The 22,934-nt window shown below is 40.6% G+C and overlaps 1 pseudogene; it reads right to left on the bottom strand.

Moving 5' to 3' along the window:
• Positions 1 to 5,664: 5,664 nt before the first annotated feature.
• LOC123101517 (uncharacterized) lies at positions 5,665 to 15,897 on the bottom strand (annotated as a pseudogene).
• Between the last annotated feature and the right edge of the window lie 7,037 nt (positions 15,898 to 22,934).

The following is a 22,934-nucleotide window of genomic DNA, read 5'->3' as shown; positions in this document are numbered from 1 at the left end:
GAATCCACCGAATTCTATTCGGTTAGTGGACATGAAAACCGAATTTTCTCATGACAGTACAAAAAACCGAAATTTTGGTTTTTTCGGTTTCGGCTTCGGTTCGTCGGTTTTTATGCCCACCCCTAGGCGGCCTCATCGCCATCGCCATGGGGGTGGCGAGCAGGGGGCGTGGAGGTCGCGAGGAATGCCTGTCGGCCGTCGGGGTCAGGGATGGGGGTGGAGTCGGGGCGAGACCTGGTTCTAGCCGTCAAGGCGTCTCTAATTGGGTCGGGCTTGCTTTGTACAGAACGTCTGGGCCGGGATGAATTCGGCTTCTTCGGTTAACCTGTTTTAAGCACTCTTGCCTAAAAAAACCGTGTTAAGTACTCAAAATAGAAATGGTTAACCTGTGTTTTTTTACACCTAAATATAAAAAAATATGTGTTTTTTTTAACTAAAAACCTCCTCTTTATTCATTTATAATAAGTGTTGCATCGGTTACAAGAAGATGGGTGATCGAAACAGGAGCTTCATTCATCCAAACACCAGAATCACAGAACTTTGCTAATATAGCCGGTTCATGGGCTACCGAGTTAGCCTGTCTTGGACAATGCTCGAAACTAATATGAGGAAATTCGCATGACGTTGTCATAACAGTCGTCGAAAATTGAAGCCGAAGCCCCTGCAAAGCTTGCACCTTCTTTCATTGTGGTAACCATCTCTAGATTGCCAAAATTAACCACCAAATTGTTGCATCCAATGGACTGTGCCAAAGTTAGTCCATACTTTAATGCCTGAACCTCCGCGGAAAGAACATCCAAGCACCAATCTATATGGCTATTTCCAGCATCTATAAACTTTCTTAATTTGTCACAGATGATAGCACCCATTGTACCTCCCATCATCGGAGTCGGCATCAATGTTCAGTTTCACATATTCACTTGGCGGAGGAACCAATCCCCCTCGTTTAATTGCTGCTCTAGGCAAGGCTCCCGCTACATAGTTTGATAAGAGTGCTATGAAAGATATTGCCACTTGCCTTGTAGATTGTACTTGTTCATCATGAACGAGCTTCCTGCGTTCCCACCATAGATACCAAAACCCCACAACAATTGTCACATTGATTTTTTTTCCTTGGCCTAACATGGTCGCTACCTATTCTGGAGTGTCAATGAGGTTAACATGCGTTTAAATAACTAAACGGTTCAATTTTGTTTGGTCAGTAGCACATGAACGAAATTTTCATGTGCGCCGAAAAACTGGATTTTTATGGTATGATGATATATGGGACATACCATGTACACCATCGACAAAGCAGATTTTATGACGTTATTGCCACAAATAGTTTGTCTACACGTTTCGTTTCGGGATTCCACGCCTAGGAATGGATTGAGATCGACACATTGTGCCCAATGTGAGCATGGCTAAACTTTGTTAAATGGGGAGGAGAATGACTTTTTTACTTGCTGGTAAAAAATTAAGAGAGGGTGACCCTTTGTCTCCTCTCTTGTTTAACCCGGCAGCAGATGTCTTCTCTATAATGTTAGTCAAAGGCTTTCAAGTAGGCCTGATTATCGAGTTATGTCATAATTTAATGAGTAAGGCGGAGCGGGTTCATGTGCCTGCAATATGCAGACGACACCCTCCTTTCTCTGGAGAATGATCATAGAATATCTTTTAACCTTCAGTGAATTTTGACTTGTTTTGAACAAGTTCTACAATCAGGATTACTTATCACAAGAGTGCTTTGGTGCCTATTAACATGGATACTCTTTTGTGGATATTTTCCCAGTGTGTAGTAGGTGATTTCCCTATCAAGTACCTGGGAATTCCTTTGCATTTTGAAAGCTTAAGGATTTTCAACGAGAACTACTTTGGTTTGGAGGCGTATTGTAGGAATTTCATAGGACAAGATTTTTATAGGAATAATTCCTTTAGAGCCCTTTGATTTGTGCGAATAGAATCCTATTCCTATAGAGGAATTCTTCTATCCTCCGCATGTTATAGGAAAATAAATATTAGCCTAGACTCAATTGAAAAACTCTTGTGATGTGAACCAAAGGACATCTCCTTTCATATAACTATTTCATAGGATTTGAGATACATGTCATCTCATTTCCTATAACTATTCTGTTCCTATGATTTTCCTACCCTATGAACCACAGGAGGCTAATTAATAAGATTGAACTACAGATCACAGCGTTTAATTGATAAGATTCTTGTTGAATTTAGCATGATGATACTTTGTTGTCATCTCTAACTAGAAAAAGGGAGGCCATTATCGTGCTAATGCTAGCGGTCAACTATTCGAGCTTCATGTAGCGCATCTGTATGGGCCAAACAAAATATTGTATGGGTTTTACGAGTATTGTTAATTCATAAATATTTTTATAATCATTTTCAAATTTTAAATTTCAAATTCATGATTTTTTTAAATATGCTAACAATTATCAAATTCATGAACATATTTTCACTGAAATTTTCAAATCTCGGTCACCGAACAATTTCAATAATTTGAAAAAAACGTGAACAATTTTCAAATCTTGTCCACTAAACAATTTTCAAATTTGTTAACAATTATCAATTTCAGAAACATTTTTCACTAGACAGTTTTTAAATCCCGTTCACCGAACAAGTTTCAGATTTGCGTATATTTTTCACTAAACATTTTTTTGAAATAAGAGAAAAATTTGAAAATTCTTGAACAAATTTACAAACATTCTTCACTGAATAATTTTCAAATCAGATTCAGAGGATAATTTTTAAATTCCCGAACAATTTTTGAAAAGCTTGAATAAATTTGAAATTCGAATATTTTCTGAAAAGGCAAATAAATTTTGTAATTTCAAACAATTTTTGAAGACTTTGAACCTTTTTGAAATTTGTTAAGTTTTCAAAAATAAAAAAGAGAAGAATAGAAATAAATGGAAAATTCTTCTCGTACAAGGCAAGAATACATTCTTTTTACATTGACAATTTCTAGAGAAGTAATTTAAGATCTGATTTTAACTGATTCAAAATCTTTATTGATATGCCAACATCATCTCTCTGCTCTACTGTAAGAAGAGCACACATGTCATCTTCAAAATGAGAACCTAATTGTTTCAACATGAATCCAGCTAGATCACTGCAGAAATGCAACATGTTTGGCGCCTTTCCAATGGTGTACCAGATAAAAATTTAACTCTCAGAGATATCATATACTCCCTCTGTCCCATAATGTAAGACGTAGTGTCAAAAAACGTCTTACATTATGGGACGGAGGGAGTAACTCCCAGAGGTTTTCCTTCAAAAGATGCATCATTAATTACGAGAATGGTTGATTGGACCAACAATTTGCTGTTCAGTCTGTAGATCAAAAGAGGAAAGCAATCTGTGGAACAGACCCAAATCGGAACTCAGTTGAGATAGAATTGGTTTGAGGGAGAGGTAAAGTGTGTTCTTGACCGTAAACAAAGTCGTCCTCACAAAAAAAATATTGGTAGTACTTGTTTACAGATTACTAGAAATTTTGTTAATGGCCTACTTTTGTTGCAAATCATCTCTGTAGTTCCTTTGAACTTGTTTTAATAGCCAGAAGAAGCACCTCCACTTCTGATATTGGACCATATGCACTATCTGAACCAATACAACTTGATTCTGTGTAGTTGACTAGTTGTTGGGTACAGAGAATATGCTGATAAAAGCCAATTTCCTTGATCAATTACTAGTGCTTTGTTGAAACTGCTCAATTGTTAACCGTAAGAAGTTAAGCATTTTACTAAGTGCTCTTCCTCATCTGAAATGTCACCACCTTTGCCTTCTGGTTACCACGCATCAGAGGTTAATTGCTGTTCTAAAATATATATTTTGCTGTCTGAAGTTTGCTGCAATACTATAATATGTCATCAGTTCACAGTTTGGCCCGGTCTTGAATCTAAAGGGTGCTATCATAGATCTTCATAATCTTCTTCAGCAACACTCTTTGCAGACTACAATCGTAAAAGCTTTTTGCCAACTCAACAATTATCATGTGATGCTAACTTCAGTGCCTTAGTTTCATCCGTTAACACTTAAACATGATAATTTGTAACTTCTTCTGCAGTTCTGCACATAAAGATATTGACACGGCTTTAAATTCTCTTCTGTAGTTAAACAGCTCTCGTCATGGTCCTAGCAATTTACTTCTCTGTAATGTAGTTCAATGAGGCTGCAGTTGCCTAGTGAAATGGGGCACTAGAAGTCTAGAACTGAGTTTTATGCAACTTCCCTTTGCCAATTATACCCTTCTGCCTTTGTGATAAATGTTGTTACTTAAAAATTGGTTCAATTATTGTCTTGTTTTAGTAGCAATCAGAGGCAGAAAAGAAAAATGTGCTCCCTTTCTCACTATTTATAATGTCATTCTACCATCCAACAACAAATATGTTTAGTTTCTAAGATGAACGGCGATTAAGAATGTGAGTGTGCGATAATATCGTATCCACATAATTTGTGCACTTCCTCTTTGGCTTTACATCTTCTTCGCTTCCCAATTTTCCCTTGTATAATATCCTCCCTTTTGTTTAGGATGATGTTTGGCCAATATAAATGGGTGTATTGGGTTATCATCTTTCTATCAGATGAACTGATTGTGCTTCTTTTGTTTTTGCTAGAAAAGTTTGAGGTTGGGAAAATGCTGATTGCCCAACCCTGAGGAAAGAGAGCCATTGCCAAAGTACTGAAAGATTTTCGCCATTCAGGTGCTTCACCAGGTACAACCACTCATGTTTTTTTTTGTCACTAGTAAATTGGTTTGGATTCTGGGTTCCTCAGTAAGCTAGTTGGTGCAGGCCATAATTTATTATCTGAAGAGTGGGGCTCAATCATTTGATTACTTCTTGGCTTATAGTACAATAAGGTATGACATTTTATGCCATCTGAGCAGCTGCAACAAGGCGGTTTATGGAGATCTTACAATAATGGTGTTTAAAGGTCATGTTGGGATGGACATGGAACAGGAATACAATGTTGAGAAAAAACACGACGACTCCGGTGCGCCTTAGATGAAGGTTAAGGGATCCACACTACTGGTGAGTTTGAGGCACCAGAGCCTGGAACCAAGTCCCCATATGGGACAATACAATGCAATGCAATGCTGTCACTGGTTACTCTGCTTGCTTGTATTATTAGCAGTTTCTTGCTACTGTTAATCTTCAAAGTATCATATAAGTTAGATGGAAGATGGAGCTCTGTAAATTTATTTATTCAGAGTTTGATGTCAGACTAGTAGTCCTTTAAATTTATGTTTTCCGTGCTACTAGAATTGATATAAATTACACAAGAAAAAGAAATGATAGAAACCGAAGGATAAATACATGAAAAACGAAGATTCAATAAACTTCACTGAATGCATCGGCTCCTGATCTTGCGATGCTTGCCATGGCATTGCTTGTAAAAAGCCGTGCTTATTTAAAATGAATAGCATATGTCCGCCATTCACAATGTTTTGAAATCTAAGCACGATCCATAACTCAAGTGAAAACAAGGCAATCCAGTTTTGAGTAGCAGCTTACTCATCATAATAAGCTGTAAATCCAGCCACATTAATACCACTGGTCGAAACCAAGCTTGTCTTTGTTAAGACATGGGTTATATTTGAAATTTGAATTTCATAGCATGACATACTCCTAAAACACGAAGACAGAAGTAGTAGCAGATACAAAGAGCTCTTGTTCTTGTAAATAACCCTAACCAAACCATCCAACGCAGCCAGCAGCAGAAGCTCATCTTCAAAGCCTTTCTGGGAGGCAAAAGTAGAGAGATCCATCTTTCTTGACGCCATTTGGTTACATCAACGTAACACCAGCAACTGCGTGTCGCGCTTCATCGGAGGCCGGCAACCGGCCCCATGCTGCACCATAACAAAGGATTGATCAGATAACATGACGAACAAAATAGGGAAAGGAGCGCACTTTGCCCCCTCAAAATCATTTCATCTTTAACTGTCCATGTCAACCAAACTATATATAGAAGATGTAATGCATCCGCGATTGGAGGTACACAACAACGGAAACTGCTCAGGATCTGATTAGCAAAGCTTTGACTAAGTTAACTAACTCTTGAGCATAACCAGCAAAAAACATATATACTAGAGCATCCAAACAAAACATACAGGATACAGCCCCTACTACACATTCACCATTGAGTTTTCTGGTCAGCTGCCTACTTAATCAGCACCAACTACTCTTTCTTTCCTCTGGCTTGTATCAACATCAAAGACGGCATGACAGGAAAAATCACAGACTACTCGTGGTTGCCTACAATAAGCCAACTCTGCGGCATGACTCAACATCAGAATAATGTAGCAGTACTGTATATCTAGTCTAGAGACAGAAAACCAGAGAAGGCGAGTAGACCTGAATACAAATACCTAACTACCTAAGCAGAAAATGAGAAGAATAAAGCAATATATTCATCGACGTATTTGGGTGCTCTTGAACTTACAACTACTCAACAATGTAAGCCACAAGCAAAAACACTGAAATTCTAGTCAATGGCATGTTTAGCATTCATATCTTGGTGCACGTGTTTGAAAAAACAGTACGAGATAGTCTGTATGTACCTCCAATGCAGAACCTCGTGTAGGGCATGACCTTTTCAATGCTAAATTCACCCATCTTGTTGGCTCGGCCTGAATTAAGCTCAACTGCGTACAACCCAGCCGGAGTTCTGAGGAAGATTACCCTAACTCCTTCAGCAAAACCAACCGTCCACACATCTGGGCTCGACATGTCCAAGAGGGCACGAGGAGGGAGCAACGGCTCGAGCTCGACGACCCTGCGTCGTGCCCATGCCGCAGCTCCTCTAGGACCAGCCTCCATTGACAATAGATAGAGTCTAGGCTTGAGCACGGATGCAAACAGCAGCATGCCGTCCTCCACACCGATGAGGTAAAGGAATCCCTGGCCCAGGTTCTCTGGCACATTGATCACAGATAGTTGTTGCTCACGAATGTTGAACTCCACGACACTGTCACACTCATAACTGGGACATAGACCTTATCTCCCACCACAGCAGTGTGCCCTCCGTCATCGGTGAGCAAACCAGGACTCTGAACAGAGATCATGTGGCTCCACTGACGAGCCTCCGACGAGTAGACAGTGGCGAGGGCAATGCCTCCTTCCTCCACAGAGCCCACCAAGGCCACGAGGAAAGGGCCGCCATGGCAGTCGACGTGGTCACATCGATCTTTGGCGCAGAGCACCGTGGCATTACAGCGTATCCCGGTCCCGCTGAAGAAGTCGTCGGGGCCGTCGCCCGGCCAGTGCATGATGTCGCGGCACTTGGGGTCGTCGTCGATGTCCCACCAGTCGCCGGTGACGAGGTCGCGGGCCTCAAAAGGGGGGTCGTATGCAGGGGCGTAGAGGAGGACGAGGCCGTGCCGGGAGTCGAGGACCTGGCAGTCTGGGCTGTCCTGGGACCCCCGCCGGCGGAAGGTCGAAGTGGGGACGAAGCGGTTGTCACTGCGGTCTCGTTGTGGAGGAAGCCGAGCATGGGCGGCCCGCCGTGGAGCGCGCGGTAGCCGTCGGCGAATCCAGGGTCGGTGAGGATGCCGCGCCAGCTCCTGCAGACGGCGGCGGCGCGGGCGAGGCTCCTGGGGTCGTCCGCCGGCAGGCGCATGAAGAGCGCGCGCATGGCGTCGTCGACCGGCGCCCTCATCGCCATGGGGGTGGAGATCGGAATGATGGCCCGTCGGCCGTCGGGAGTCGGGGTGAGGATGGGGAAAAAGATGCGGTTGCGGCGGCTGAGTCGGGGGCTAATTTTTTTAAATAATAATTTTTTTATTAATTTACAAAAATATTACGCTGAAACAATAATTTTCAAAAATAATACACCGTCGGCCCGCTGCTGGCCGACTGGACTTAGTCGGCCCACAACAGGCCGACTGAGATCCTGTCGGCTAGCTGCTGGCCGATTGGCCTGTCGGCCAACAGTCTGGGCCCAGTCGGTCAGTAGTGGGCCGACAGGGAGTAATCGGCCTGCTGTGGGCCGACAGGGACTAATTGGCCAGCTGTGGGCCAATAGGGACTAATTGGCCTGCTGTGGGCTGACTGGTGCATGCCATCATTTTTTTCCCGAACAATTCCCTGATTTTTTTTAAAACTATGACGTATTCCGCGCAACCTTTTCCCCGCAATATTTTCATGACGGGAAGTACTAAAGCAATAGGATTGCATCCCCTTCGTTCACAACCATGTAACCACCGCACCCAATCAGAGTCTCGCTCTATTGGCCTCAAATAAAAGTAAATTATTGAACTTGACCGTATCCATAATGCATGAACACCGACGGTTTGTGTTTCAGTATCAAGACCTAAACTTGCCGCAATTCATTCTTTCAACTGACTGACAGACCATGTTTGAGGTGCGCTCATTGGCACCTCTATGTGAGTAAATTCACTCAGATCAGCTCCCATCTCAGTTGTTTGGACAGTACCAGGACCGTAGTAAAATCTGAACTTTACTACATCGGACATCTGGGTTCACCTATTTTTTTTCAACAACGAAATACAAGTATGAAGCAACAACTTAAAATACCCCCACTAACAAATATTAGACAAGTCTATATATTAGCTAGCTATATATTACAGAATATTAACACAGCAACTAATACAAGTATTAAGCAACAACTTAAAATGCTCACCAAGAACACCTAAATATTTACGTTTACTACCGGAGCAACTCTAATAACTAACATACCTAAATATATTTACGTTTACTACCGGAGCAAATAACAATAATCGCACACCGGAACCGGGAAATAAAATGCTCACCACGACCACCTAAATATATTTACGTTACTACCGGAGCAAATAACAATAATTGCACACCGGTACCGGGAAATAAAATGCTCACCACGACTACCTAAATATATTTACATTACTACCGGAGCAAATAACAATAATTGCACGCAACTTCGAAAATAAAAATGTTTGTTTAAATATACCCTTGTAGCGTGCGTGCGAACGACGAACGGCGGCCTTCAATCACTGGAACTGGAGCCGGAAACTCCACCAAACTACTGGAGCTTCACCTCCACCACACTGCCCCAGCTTCACCACCACCACCTCCACCTCCACCACCGCCACAACCTCCACCAATGAGCTGAAAAAATGCTCCAATAAAATTCTCACCACGACCACCACAAGCTACCCTATCAGTAGATCGAGGTCTCTTTTGCCTCCCCTAACTATGTAGAACCCATTCACGGTGCCAAATCCACGAAAAAACGGGTCATTTTGGTATATTAATTGGAGCTAGTTCGTGTAAGAGAGAGGAGGAAGGAAGAACAGAGAGAAGCTTGCGGTGGAAGAAAGGGAAAGAAGAAGGAGAGGAGAAAGAGACGTGTGTTGCGGGGCCGGCTCCCTTCGGCCGTCGGGAGCAGGGGGGCGTGGAGATCGGGATGATGGCCCGTCGGCCGTCGGGAGCCGGGGTGAGGATGGGGAAAAAGATGCGGTTGCGGCGGCTGAGTCGGGGTGGGGGCGTGACCTAGGCGGCGTCTCTAATTGGGCCGGGATGCCTTGTACTCTCAACATCTGGGCCGGGATGGTTTCGGCTTCTTCGGTTAACATGCTAAAATAACTACCGCTCAAAAAAAAACCTGCTAAAATAACTAACCCTAAAAAAACGATTTCTGTTCTAAAATAAAAAAAACCTGTGTGTTAAAAAAACAAACCGATTGAATTTTGTTTGGTCATTCCCAGTAACACAGGAAACTTTGCTAAAAAAAATGGTAACACGGGAAACCGAATCTTCCTGTGCACTGAAAAACCGAATGCTATTCCATCTAAAACAGAAAAAACCAAATGTTATGGTATGATGATGATAATGAGACACACCATGTACACCGTCAACAAAGCATTTCTTATGACGTACTCAAATTGCCACACACGGCCTGTCTATGCATTTCGGGGTTCCACGCCAAGGTATGGATGGAGATCGACGCATTGTGCCCAATGTGTGCACGGCTAAACTTGTTAAATAAGGAGGAGAATGGCTTTTTTTCTTACTCTTAAAGGTTTAGGACAGGGTGACCCTTTGTCTCCTCTCTTGCTTAACCTGATAGTAGATGCCTTCTCTGAAATGTTACTCAAAGGCTCTCAAGCAAGTTTGATTAGTGGGGTTATCTCCTAATTTAGTGGAGGGGGTCATGTGCTGGCAATATAAAACACACCCTCCTTTTTTGGATAATGGTCATTAAATAGACATGAGGATTAATTATCACAAGACTGCTTTGGTGCCTATTAACTTGGATACTAGTGAATTACATGCTTTTGCAAATATATTTTAGTGTGTAGTAGGTGATTTCCCTATAAAGTATGCGGTAATTCCTTTGCATTTTGAAAAGCCTAGTACAGAAGATCTTCAACCTTTAATTGATAAAGATTCTTGCTAAGATTCACTACTACATATCATAGCCTTTAATTGGCAAGATTCTTGGCTGAATTTAGCATGATCATAATTTGTTGTCATCTCTAACGGGGAAAAGGGAGGCCCTAGCACCAGCGATCAACTATTCGAGCTTCCTTTAGATCGTTTGTACCGCTCAAACAAAAAAATGTTGGGATTTTGCGTTTCTTTCAAATTCACAAATATTTTTCAAATATCGTTCAAATTTCAAATTCATGACCTTATTGTAAATTTCGAAAAAAAATTAAAAACCCGAACAATTTTCAAATTCATGAACATTTTTTTACTGGACAATTTTCAAATCTTGTTCATCGTACAAATTTCAAGTTCATGAAGTTTTACACGAACTTGAAAAAAAAGTGAACACTTTTCACTAAAAAAATTCAAATCTTGTGAATGTGCAATTCTTCATGAAGTTTTGCATGAGTTGAAAACCACTTACTCTCTTTTTTTTCAAATTCATGAACATTTTCCACTGGACATTTTTAAAATCTTGGTCTCTGAACAATTTCCAGATTCACAAACATTCTTTACTAAACATTTTTTTTGAAATAATCAAACAATTTTCAAATTCATGAAATTTTCCAGGACATTTTCAAATCTCATTCACTTGACAAATTTAAATTCGTGAGCAATTTTTAAAAGCATGAAGAGAATTTTAAATTATGAACATTTTTAAAGAGCAAACAAAATTTGTAATTTTGAATATTTTTTCTAGATTTTTCACATTTTTTAATTTATGAAGTTTGAAAACAAAAAAGAGAAGAAAATAAAAAAAAGGAAAGGTACATAGGGAAAATGAAACAATCTAAAATAAATAAATAAAAGGTAAACCAGAAAATGAGTAAAAAAGGTTCGGAAACCTTCAAAGATTTCTAAAACTAATCCGCACCTCTCCTAGTGGTTCGACGCATGCTTCGTTACGATTCCTAATGGGTCGGCTCATGTTCCTATGCGAGTGGGCGATCGGAGTTTAAATGCTCACAATGAGCGATACATGTCATTACTGGTGAACAAAGAATTAAAGAACGCCAAGCAGTTGGACCTTGTCATCCAGGCGTCTCTAATTGGGCCGGGAGGGCTTGTACTCAACATGTGGGGCGGGATGAATTTGGCTTCTTCGATTAACCGGCTAAAATACCGAACTGACCGAATTTTTTTGGTGAGTAACACAGGAAACCGAATTTTCCTATACACCGGAAAAACAAATTTAACATATGGAATACACCATGTACCATGACAGCCAAGAAGTTTCTATGGTGTATTTCACACAACAGCCTTCCTGCTAGTTTCGGGATTCGACACCGATGTATGGATGTAGAACGACGATGCACTATGCCCAATGTGTGCACCGCTAAATGAGGATGGAGCTCAATTGTTTGCAAGGTTTGATATGGCCTTCATATGCGATATGAACGCCAACTGCTTGCTAGGTGCCTCAGACCTAGAGATTTCGTGCCACTTGCTTTTGAGCTCTAGGATAGGTCTGAAGGTCATGCTGATGAGTGTTGAATTTTTTTATTAGAAATATGCCATGAAGACAATAATAAATATATTTTTCTAGTTTCATGTTCACAATCAAGTTTATATTTCTGTTCTATAATTGCATTGATTCTTTAATATGAATTCGAAGCAAAGCTCAATTGCAAGTACAGAAACATAAACACCAATATGATCCCTAGTCATGCCCCTAAGATTAGCTCACGCATTAATGGTGATCATGTTTTCCTGATCATGTGCATTTGATGCAGGGAAAGCCCTAGGCGGGCCAATCTTTTCACGCTTGAAGATGGATCAAGAGGAATAAGAAGAAAATAAGGAAAAGAAACACTCAAACAAAATCTGATCACACATGCACTCCTTCCACAAAAATTCACGCTAGGTAACAAGATCCATAATCAACTAAGAGACAGAGTAGCTAGGGTAGTCCTTCCCAAATCCACATGTGGATATGACGGCTTGATGATCTTGAAGACCTATGATGAGATCCTTATCCTAGATTGGGGTCTTGAGATCTAGAGAGATCCTCTCCGAGATGGAGGTCTTGTTCCTCTAGGAGGAGGTACAAGGAGCAAAACTCTCTCAATATCCTTCAGTATACTTTGCTAACCCTACAGAGGAGGAAGGGGACGACTATTTATAGTGACGGGGTGAGGGAGGGGGATACACGGTCACTTTCGGATGAGCTGCTCGCGGGCAGGGCCTAGATGTATGGATGGCCACTTGGACCAAACTTCTCTCCTTAACCCTACTCCTCTCACGTCCTAGCTTGGTCTTGCTCCCTTGCTTCTCCATGGCCATTTCCATGGTAACTAAGTATACACAAGTTCTCCGCTTGAGGTAGTAGCCATGTCTCATATGAAGTTAAGGGTAGTTCAAAGAGGAGCGAGTTAACCTCCTTTTCGATGGCGCAAGCATGTGCTCTAGTCATCGGTCCACTTAACACTTCAGGTGTTGGTGTAGAATCCATGGGGATGTTCGTGGGGCGCTCCGCACCATCTCCCTCCCCCCCCCCCCGGGGGGGGGGGGATCTGCTCTCGGGTCGTGAACTTCATCACCATGGTAAGGTGCCAAGTCGATGACACTGAAATTGTCGCTCAGCGAGTATTTGTCACGAGGGATGTCGATCTTGTAGGCATTGTTATTGACCCTTTATAGAACCTTGAAGGGGCCATCAGCTTGGGTAGAAGCTTGGACTTGCATTCTTCCGAAAAGCGATCCTTTCGAAGGTGTAGCCACACAAGATCTCCGGGGTTGAACACCATGGTTCTCTTTTTGGTGTTGATCTTGCATGCCTTTGCACTTGCGCTCGATGGTGAGTATTGTGTCTTCATGCATTTTCTTCATGTAGTTGGCTCGAGCACTTGAAAATCCATTGTTGGTCTTGTAGAGGAAGCGGAAGGATATCAAGCCATAAACCACTTCTAAGGGAGACTTCACCATTGTCAAATGTCTTGCACAATTGTAGGCGAACTCGGTAATGGGTAAGCACTCTTCCCACTCCCTGTCGTTTTTTAATGAGTAAGCGAAGTAGGATAGATAGTGTGTGATTTACCACCTTCGTTTGGCCATCAATTTGAGGATGATACACTAATGAGAACAAGAGCTTGATTCCTAGCTTGGCGCAAAGAGTCTTCCAAAATTAGCTCTAGTACTTAACATCGCGGTATTAGATGGTTGTCTTGGGCACTCCATGTAGACACGAGATTTCCCTACAAAATAAAGTTGCAACATGTCAAGCATCATCGGTCTTGTGGCATGGAATAAAGTGTGTCATCTTAGAGAATCTAACAACAACTATGAATATCAAGTCTTTTTTATTTTTATTCCTAGGCAAACCAAATATGAAATACATGCTTATGTCATCCCAAGGTGCACATGAAATAGGCGATGTCATGTAAACACCATGGGATTGAGGTTTGAGCTTAGCTTTGCGGCATGTATTGCATCGGTTGACGGAGCGTCCAACATCGCGAAACACCCTTGGCCAAAAGTACTTGTGGGCAAGTGTCACATAAGTCTTGTCACGCGCAAAGTGTCTCATGAGTCCGCCACCATGTGATTCTTGCAAAAGTAGTAAATGTAAAGAACTCTCGGGAACATAAAGTTTGTTAGCACGCATGAGATAACCGTCTTTCATGTAATATGGTTCCCAACAAGTTCCATTTTGACAATTAACAAAAGAATGCGCAAAGAAAGCATCATGCTCATACAAATCTTTAATATGATCAAAGCCAACAACATAGTGTTCAAGTTGGGTGATTAACATGCATTTGCCAGAAAGGGCATTCGCTATGACATTTTCTTTACCCTTCTTGACATAAGGAAAAGGCTCGATATATTCACTCCATTTAGAATGGCGACTATTCAACTTACATTGACCCTTGAATAACTTCTGCATCTTGATTGTAACCCTATAGTTATGGAATAAAATTCCCATTTTTTCCACACAAAAAAGAGGATCCTTTTTTTTGTGAATCGATGATTGAATTGAACCTTACGTATTTCAATATGGTAGATGGGCAATAATTGGATAGTAATAATTTTGGGAAAATAATAATTATGAGACAGTAATAATTGGATAGTAATAATTACAAACTTTTTTTTGAAGTTGTAATAATTACAAACTTAATGATAATGATAACATTGAGCGTTCTAGACATGCTTAGTGCTAAAAGTCGAGGAAATATAGGCCGTTAAATCAACAAGATGCGTTGGATGTCTACACTTACTCCTTTTGTAACATTAAAAATAATTGACATTTAAGGGAGAATGAGCATTTTTTGTTTGATGCCAAAAGCCGGGATGCTAAAATTTGACAAAGCCCAAATATTGGCTAGTGATTGGTTACCAATTTTTTAGGCAACATTTGATTTTTTTTTTCAAAATTTTCCAATATGAGATGTTACCATCAAACAAATTAGCCTAACTATTTGTGTAGTTATAGTTTCGGGACTATAGTCATTGGAAAGTAATAACTACATGGCAATCATAATTGAATATTAATAATTACAAAAATTTTTAAAAGAAAGCCTACAGGCAATTTTATTTATGTCGTGGCAGAGTTACATCATGAAAGTCCACGAGGTAATAAGAATTCAGGAGTAACATCCACTCAAACATAGCTAGTTTTAGAATCATAACAAGTCCTAGCGAAGAAATGTGCCAGCCCATTCGCTTCCCTGGAACAAAAACTGAACGATATTGATGTAACACCACGAGCCAAGTGAAAGCAGTCCACAAGTAATGCTGAGCATGCTGGACATGTTTTGCACCCAACGGTTGAGGAAATATAGACAATTGGATAGATGGCGGCTGAACGGGTGAGATTTGTTGTATCTAAGCAACTCGCTCTATTACATTAATAGATATAGAGATAACGAGTAGATATATATATATATATATATATATATATATAGAGAGAGAGAGAGAGAGAGAGAGAGAGAGAGAGAGATGCCAGGACCGGTGAAGAATTCAGCCAATATACAACCAAGGCATGAGAGGTAATGTAAAACACAACACAACAACATGGTCATCACACCTAAAACTAGCGATCAAGCGGAAACATACTAGTAACATTATTGCCATGAGCGATACAGATGAACATCTTGAACTGTCAATTTATTAGCAGCTACTACTCTCTAACCACATCATAGTTCTTACTTATAGAACATGGTACAGTGGCAATAGCGCTTGACCCCCTTGGCGGTGCAGTAGGCTGCCATGACCCTCATGTCCGGGTTCTGGCTGGCGCACTCCTGCGCGCATAGCCAGTCCATGCATATCAGGGAGAATAAGTGCTCTTCCTCACACCTCTCTGCGCGAAAAGAAATACATGGATGGATGGATGCAATTAGCAGGAGATCTTTTCCATGGAAGAGAGATGAAAAAGAGAAGGGCGGGGCAATCAAGTACCCGCTGCAAGAGCGGGGCTTGCTGCTAGAAGGGTGAGCACGACGAGGAAGCAGAGAGCGCTTCTCCCCTCCATAGGTGCGTGTGTTTGTTTCGAGAGGACAGAGTCGAATTGAATCTGGAACACAAGATTGATATTGCACTCTGCCAGACACACAATATAGGTAGAAGAGAGCGTGTCATCTATATCTATAACATTACACTCCCTAGTTTTAAAGAGTCCACATTGAATTGAGGTCACCAATGGAGATTGAGTCACCCGATTTAGACCGGGTCAATAATTTCTCAAAGCTATCTCATTCAATTCTTTTATACTATACAACATGCTTCCTAATTTTTAAAGTCTCTGAACTAATTGAGGTCTTCAATGGTGCAACCCGATTTTGACCGGCCCCACAATTTCTCAAGGGCCCTCCCATTCAACTATTTTAATTCTCTATGTTACCGTTTTGAAGCTCCTTCATTTAATTGATGTATTTAATTTTGGATTTGGTTTATGAATTTGACCGGGCCAACGATTTTTTGAATCAATCAGCAGCAAACGGCCTACAAAAGCATATCAATCCCACGCACCCTCCCACCACCTAGAGAAAATAAGTGTCACCATGTGATACTATAGCACCAATACAGTACATGTTGTCACCAACGCGAAAATATCTCCATATAAATATACATTGGTTAGCGGATAACACTGAACCACACCACAAAAGGCCCATCAAATCACCGCATTATAAATAGAAACAAAACACACTCCATCATCTCCCCACCAGTCAAACTAAATATTCTATCAATTACAAAATATAAGGGGTATTATTTTTTGGAAAGTCCAATTTCTTTAGCTTTGACCAAGTTCAGAGCAAAAAATATCGACATCCACAATATTCAACAAAAGAGTATGGAAATCCATTTCATGATGAATCTATTCATACCGATTTGATATTACGAATTTTGATATATTTCTCTATAAATTTGATTAAACTTAAAAGGTTTGACTTAGAAAAATACACCATATATTTTGAAACGGAGTGAGTAATCATTTTAAGAAAGCACGCCTAACCCTTCTAGTATGGGAGAAAGAGAAATGATTAATCACAGCGCTTAAAAATCCAGCTAGACTTGAGAGAGGATCAATCATAGCTGTTGAAAATCTAGTTGGACTTGCCTTTTTTATTGCATGGAATTAATTTTTTTAGCGGAACCTGAACTTTATTACTACATCATCTGAACTTTATTCCTTTTCTATTACATGGAATTAGTTTTCCTTTCTAGATGAAGGCTTGCATGGAATTAACTATTCCTGAGGGTGTGGGCTTGGGCTCATTCTAAAGAAGAAGGAAAGCTTTTCTCCTCAGTTTAGTCGCTGGTGCAGGCTCATTTCTGGCCCCCCATTGCATGGCTTGAACAACTAGCGCTACCACATTTTTTTACTTCTAAAAACTAACACTACCCACGTCCTCATGTTCCCGTGGATGCTTTGCTCGAACACTGCCAAATCGGCCCTTCCTCCGTCATAGCCTCCTATACGTTTCAGATCTCCCGTCGTCGCGCTACCACGGTCGACGTACTAGTCATGGATGGCGCCGAAGACGAGTAACGTCAATCTGGGACGACGAGGAGGGAGGCGCATGTGTTGGAGTATGTCCGGCGGCGTGGCGGGGCTGTGGTTGTAGGGGCAAGGGTTTGCCTAGCTGGGGTGCGGCTAGTTCCGCGCACTGCGAGCCCTACCATGGCTCGCCTGCAGGGTGCATGTATTGAGTCGGCCTAATAGCCGCGTCACATCATCATGCTGATGTCGTGTTATTTATTTTGTTTATTCTTTCAAATTTTGTTCATATTTTTTTTGCTTATTTTTAAGCTTTGCTTATATTTCAAAACATTCAAAATATACATATTACAATAAACAATTTACATAAACCCTAAAATTGTTAATATTGTATTAGAAAAATGTTCAACATGTATAGAGATATTTTCTGATGTATACGAAATATGTACACTGTCCATGAAACAATGTATGTGGCATTTAAAACAAATGGTTATACATTGTAAACAAATATTTTTTTAATTAAAAAATATGATTCATTCATTAAAAGAATGTGTGTTACATTTTTTAAAATATTCACAAGTTTCAAAAATGTATTCATCACATTAAAAAAATGGTACAATGCAAAAAAAAGTTTGCATAGCTCACAAAAGATGCTTTTCTCATTAAAAACATTCCAATGTGTATTTAAAGAAAATGACAAACATGTATTCAACAAAATGGTCAAAACATGTTTTTAAACAAATGTTAAACATGTATTTGAAAAATATGAAACCTTTATAAAAAAACTGTTTTACATGTATATGAAAAAATGTATAATGTGTATGAGTAAATAGACATCAATACATATATTAGAAAAAAGTTTAATCATGTATTTTAAAAATGTTAAAGGTGTGTAAAAAATGGTCCTAATGCATACAAAAAAATGTAGGCATGTGTTGAAAAAGGAAAAAACCCATAGAAAATTAGTGAAAACGAAGAAAGAAACAAAAACCCAAGAAAGCAACAAAGAAAATGAGGGAAAAAGAAACAAAAAATAGAAAGGAAAAAGGAAGAAAACTGAAGAAAAGACCAAAAAGGAAGAAAAAGAAAAGGAAAAAGGAAACCGAAAAAGGTAGGATAATAATGGTCAATTTGTCATCGGTCGTTAGACCAAGTTGCCACGTGTTAGTAAATTGAAAATGTCATGATGTGACTACATAGGTGCGGTTATCAGATATATCATAGGATGACATGGCAAAAACAATAACATATGGGTTGTGCAAATGAGGGCTAAAAATTGTCATGGTGTATACAAAAACACCACCAACAAAAATGCCATGAAACAACTAGGTAGGTCAAAAGTAGCATCAAATGGGGAGTGAAAAGCATCAATGCCTTCTTTTGAGGCCAACTACCAATTGCGACACTCTTCCCTCTCATATCCATGAAATCGTCATCATCGTTGGCTGAGCCATTCCTAATAATCTTTAAAATGAAATATGCACATGAAAGATTAACACAAATTAGTTTATGGCAAAAGGTCTCCAACACATAAAACAATTCTGTAACCACAATCATATAATGGAAACTATGCGAACACACATAACTGGACGATGGCAATTCTGCGTTAACAGGTGATTAAATTAAAACAGTGCATGCCAAAAATATGTAGCACACACAAATGCTCGATGGCAAAAATATAGAACTAGTATGAAAGCACGCTGAAAATCACCGTCACAAACATAAAGAAGCCATGGCAAATCTACATTGCACCACCATATGGGAGAGCATTGGAAAACCTGTGTCACACCCAAGCTTCAAAATATCGGATATCGGGTTCTTATCGGTTTCTCTTCGACATATCGGATGTCGGATATTGGGTGATATATCGGATGATATGTAGACATATCGGAGAAAACATGTCTAGTTTTTTTCAAGATTCTTGTTCAAAACATACATTTTAGTAAAAAAAAATGTGTATGATGTGAATGCTTTAACATAACATTTTTAGATTCCTAGTTTATTAACTTGTTGTTTAAGAAACTATTAAGGAAAGATTCACAAAGTCCTTACTCCGTGATTTACAACAATACAATATATATGCATTTGTAATAACATTGTGCATGACTTTGATAATATATAATGAAGTTGTAAATGCATAATCTTATTACACTGCTTTCTAATAAAGAATTGTTGTCATCTACCCATCATTCTATATTGGTGGACATATCGGGATAGATATCGGCCATATCGGTTGATATGTCGGTCCATATCGGATGATATGTTTGAAAATGATATTTACAAAATGATATGCTAAGTTTATATCAGTAGAGCCCCAAAAATGATATATCGGCCTATATATCGGTTGTATCGGCCTAGATTTAAAAGCATGGTCACACCCATATTATTCCATGGAAAAACTAAAGTAACGATATAATGAGAGCATGGCAAATAGGGAGTAAATTCACCAACAACACAACACATGAGACCTTGACAACGTGCATTAACAAAAGGAAAAAATATAGCATGGAAAATCTCTAAAATAGACATATAGTCCAGGGCATAATCTGTAATGACAATACCAGGACAGTATGGTAAGTTCCTCAAGCACACACAACATGGCATGGAAAAATGTATAGGAACAATATCGGTGGACCATGGGAAAATCCCAATCAGCCATATATGATCATGGTAACTCTAGACCGACCAAATTTGGAGAGCATGGCAATAATCTTTGTCACACACAAACTGAACCACTGGCCAGTCTCTGCTATGCAGAGAAGGAAACGTGGCAAAAGATGGGGTAAAATGACCAACAAGAGAACAAAATCAGCTAAAACAACTACCCTAGAACTGTTGGGATCAATATGTCTCGAATAGCTAATTTGGCATTCGCCCTCATTGACGCAAATTTGGCTTTAAAAATTGCGCACATAAGAACAAATTCTTCACAAGACTAAAAAGGCAAAAAAGAAGAAAAAAAATGAAACCTGCCAATGCCCATAGCCCTTTTGCGGCTGTGGCCATGACGCTCGCCGCCGCCGCCGCACTCAATCCGACGAGCAATACGGTCCTCCCCATCGTGACGATTTTAACAACTTGGAAGCCCTACCCTGACAATACCATCGTGCGCAGGCGGAGCGGCATACTTTGAGCCCTAACCCAATGTTGGCGGTTGACCGTGCTTGAATCATCGACGAAGACAAAAGCCACAGGGCGGAGAGCGAGAGAGGGAAGAGAAGGAATGAGCGAATGCGGTTAGTGGGGCGAATGGAGGGAAGGAAGAGAGGGGTTAGTGGGATTGGATCGTTCGCTAGACTGAGGGGTTAGAGCGAACCGTTTACACGCGTTACGTGGTGAGCCTCTCCATGCCAATATTTGAAATTTCTTAACACTAGTAAGTGTGCATGTGCAATGCACGTCTAATCATTAATCATATGTAAAAGCGCATGTCATTTGGTATAATTAGTAGCCCCAACCTGAACATATGCTACTACAGTACATCTATTTTTAATTTTGTATATAATTAAGAGCCATTTATATGCCCCAATCTGATATTAGAAACAGTATTGATCAGTTTTAGATCTTACATATAAACCTAAATTAAGCAAGCATTATAGGCATGCATTTCCAAAGCAACACAGGAAAACTTGATGGACCATGTGCATAAGGCTTCGGTGTAAAGAACTGTGGTATCTTCACATACTTCCTTCGTCCTTGAGAGAGTGTACTTCCAACATTGTTGGAGGATCAAACTATCTCAAATCTTAATCGAGTTTGTGTAAAAATATATCAATGTTTGTGAAACCAAATAGGTCCATAATGAAAATATATTTTATCATAAATCTAATGCTATGATGACAGAAATGTTGGTGTACTATTATATAAATACGGTCAAACATAAAAGAGTTTGTTTTTTCAGCAAAATAGTCGTATAGTATCAAGATTAAACTTAAACAGAATTAGTCTAATTTCCTAACAATGAGCAAATTATGTCCACGGTGGAACAGTATGGTCCAAAACCGACCATTTTCGCAAAAAATAAAATAAAATGCAACAAATCTTATAATCTTCCAAAACCGATTTGCTTGGTCTCAAAGCCAAGGATGCTATTGATGGGGTCCGGCTCTCGGACAGAGATCAGGTGACATGCAAACGGCATGTCACCGTGTGCCTCGCGGCCTCCCATCCACCGTCCAGCCCGCATCCAACGGACATCAGCTTCCCAAGGCAAAAACAACATTCAGACTTTGACTAAATCAGGCACGCCCAGGTCACCGCGGGTCAGGGGAAAAGCCTGGCGGGGAAGGCTAGGTAAAAGGCGGGCTTTGGCGCGGCGATTCGTCGGCGTCTCCTCTTCTCGCGGCCTTCGCCGGCCGCCGCCGCCGTCGCCGCCCGCCCCCGCCGCCCGCTGCCGCCGCCACTGAGGAGAGGCAGGGACAAGCGCCGTCCGCCGCGGGAACCAAGGCCGAACGCCGCCGCGGGTCGGGGACGAGCGCCGTCCGCCGCGGGAGCCGGGGACGAGCGCCGCCACGAGCCAGGACGAGCGCCATCGTGAGCTGGGGACCGTTCATCATCGTCAACGACCTCTTCTCAGGTCCCCCTCTCTCTCTCTTATTCCATTAGTGCAGAGGCAGAGCTAGCTGATCTCTGTCCTTAGTAGTGATTTTTGTTGTGCGCTTAGTAGTGATTTTTGTTGGGGCAAAGCTAGCTGACATCGCTATGCACAAGCTTTGCCCAGGCTCCTCGCGCTGTCTCGCTCCGCTATGATTAGTGCACTCGATCACATGCAGGAAACAAAGTATACTGGTAGAACTATATTAATAGTGATAAACTATACTCTGAATAAATATGGAGACTTGCAGCACTACACTCTGAAAATATCAGTCAGCACTACACTCGAATAAATATGGAGACTTGCAGCACTACACTCTGAAAATATCAGTCAACACTACACTCTGAAAATATCAGTCAACACTACACTCTGAAAATATCAGTCAACACTACACTCTGAATAAATATGAAGACTTGCAGCGAGTATTGTACTTCTATTTTCTCTGTTCACTACAGTACAACAGTATACTTCTATAATTCATAACTTTTGTCAACAATAAATATGGAATTTGGCAGAATTGTGCGTTGTGCGATGGGGTCGATTGGTAACAGGATACCCGAAGTTGGTATGCGGTTCAGAAATTCGGATGAGGCTTGGGAGTTTTGGGTGCAATATGGAGGTCACATAGGCTTTGATGTGAGGAAAAGAAATACCATCAAAAGCAGAATTGATGGAACAATCATTTCATGTAGGTTTGTTTGTTCCAATGAAGGCATTCGAAGGAAAAGTCAAATAGATCACGAGCCGAAGCGCATTAGAGCAGAAACAAGAACCAATTGTAAAGTTCGGATGATTGTTTCATTTGATCGAGTGGCCAAACTTTTTGAAGTCACCGAAGTTGATTTGGAACACAATCACCTCCTTCAATTACCACAAACCTATCACTTGTTGGCATCACAAAGGAAGATTTCGGATGTGCAAGCTTTAGAGATAGAAACAGCCGATGATTCTGGAATTATGCCAAAAGCTTCACATG

Source organism: Triticum aestivum, chromosome 5A (genome assembly GCF_018294505.1).
Source record: "Triticum aestivum cultivar Chinese Spring chromosome 5A, IWGSC CS RefSeq v2.1, whole genome shotgun sequence".
Lineage (NCBI taxonomy): Eukaryota > Viridiplantae > Streptophyta > Magnoliopsida > Poales > Poaceae > Triticum > Triticum aestivum.
The sequence above is the reverse complement of the archived record's forward strand: the minus strand, read 5'-3'. Positions and strand labels throughout refer to the sequence as shown.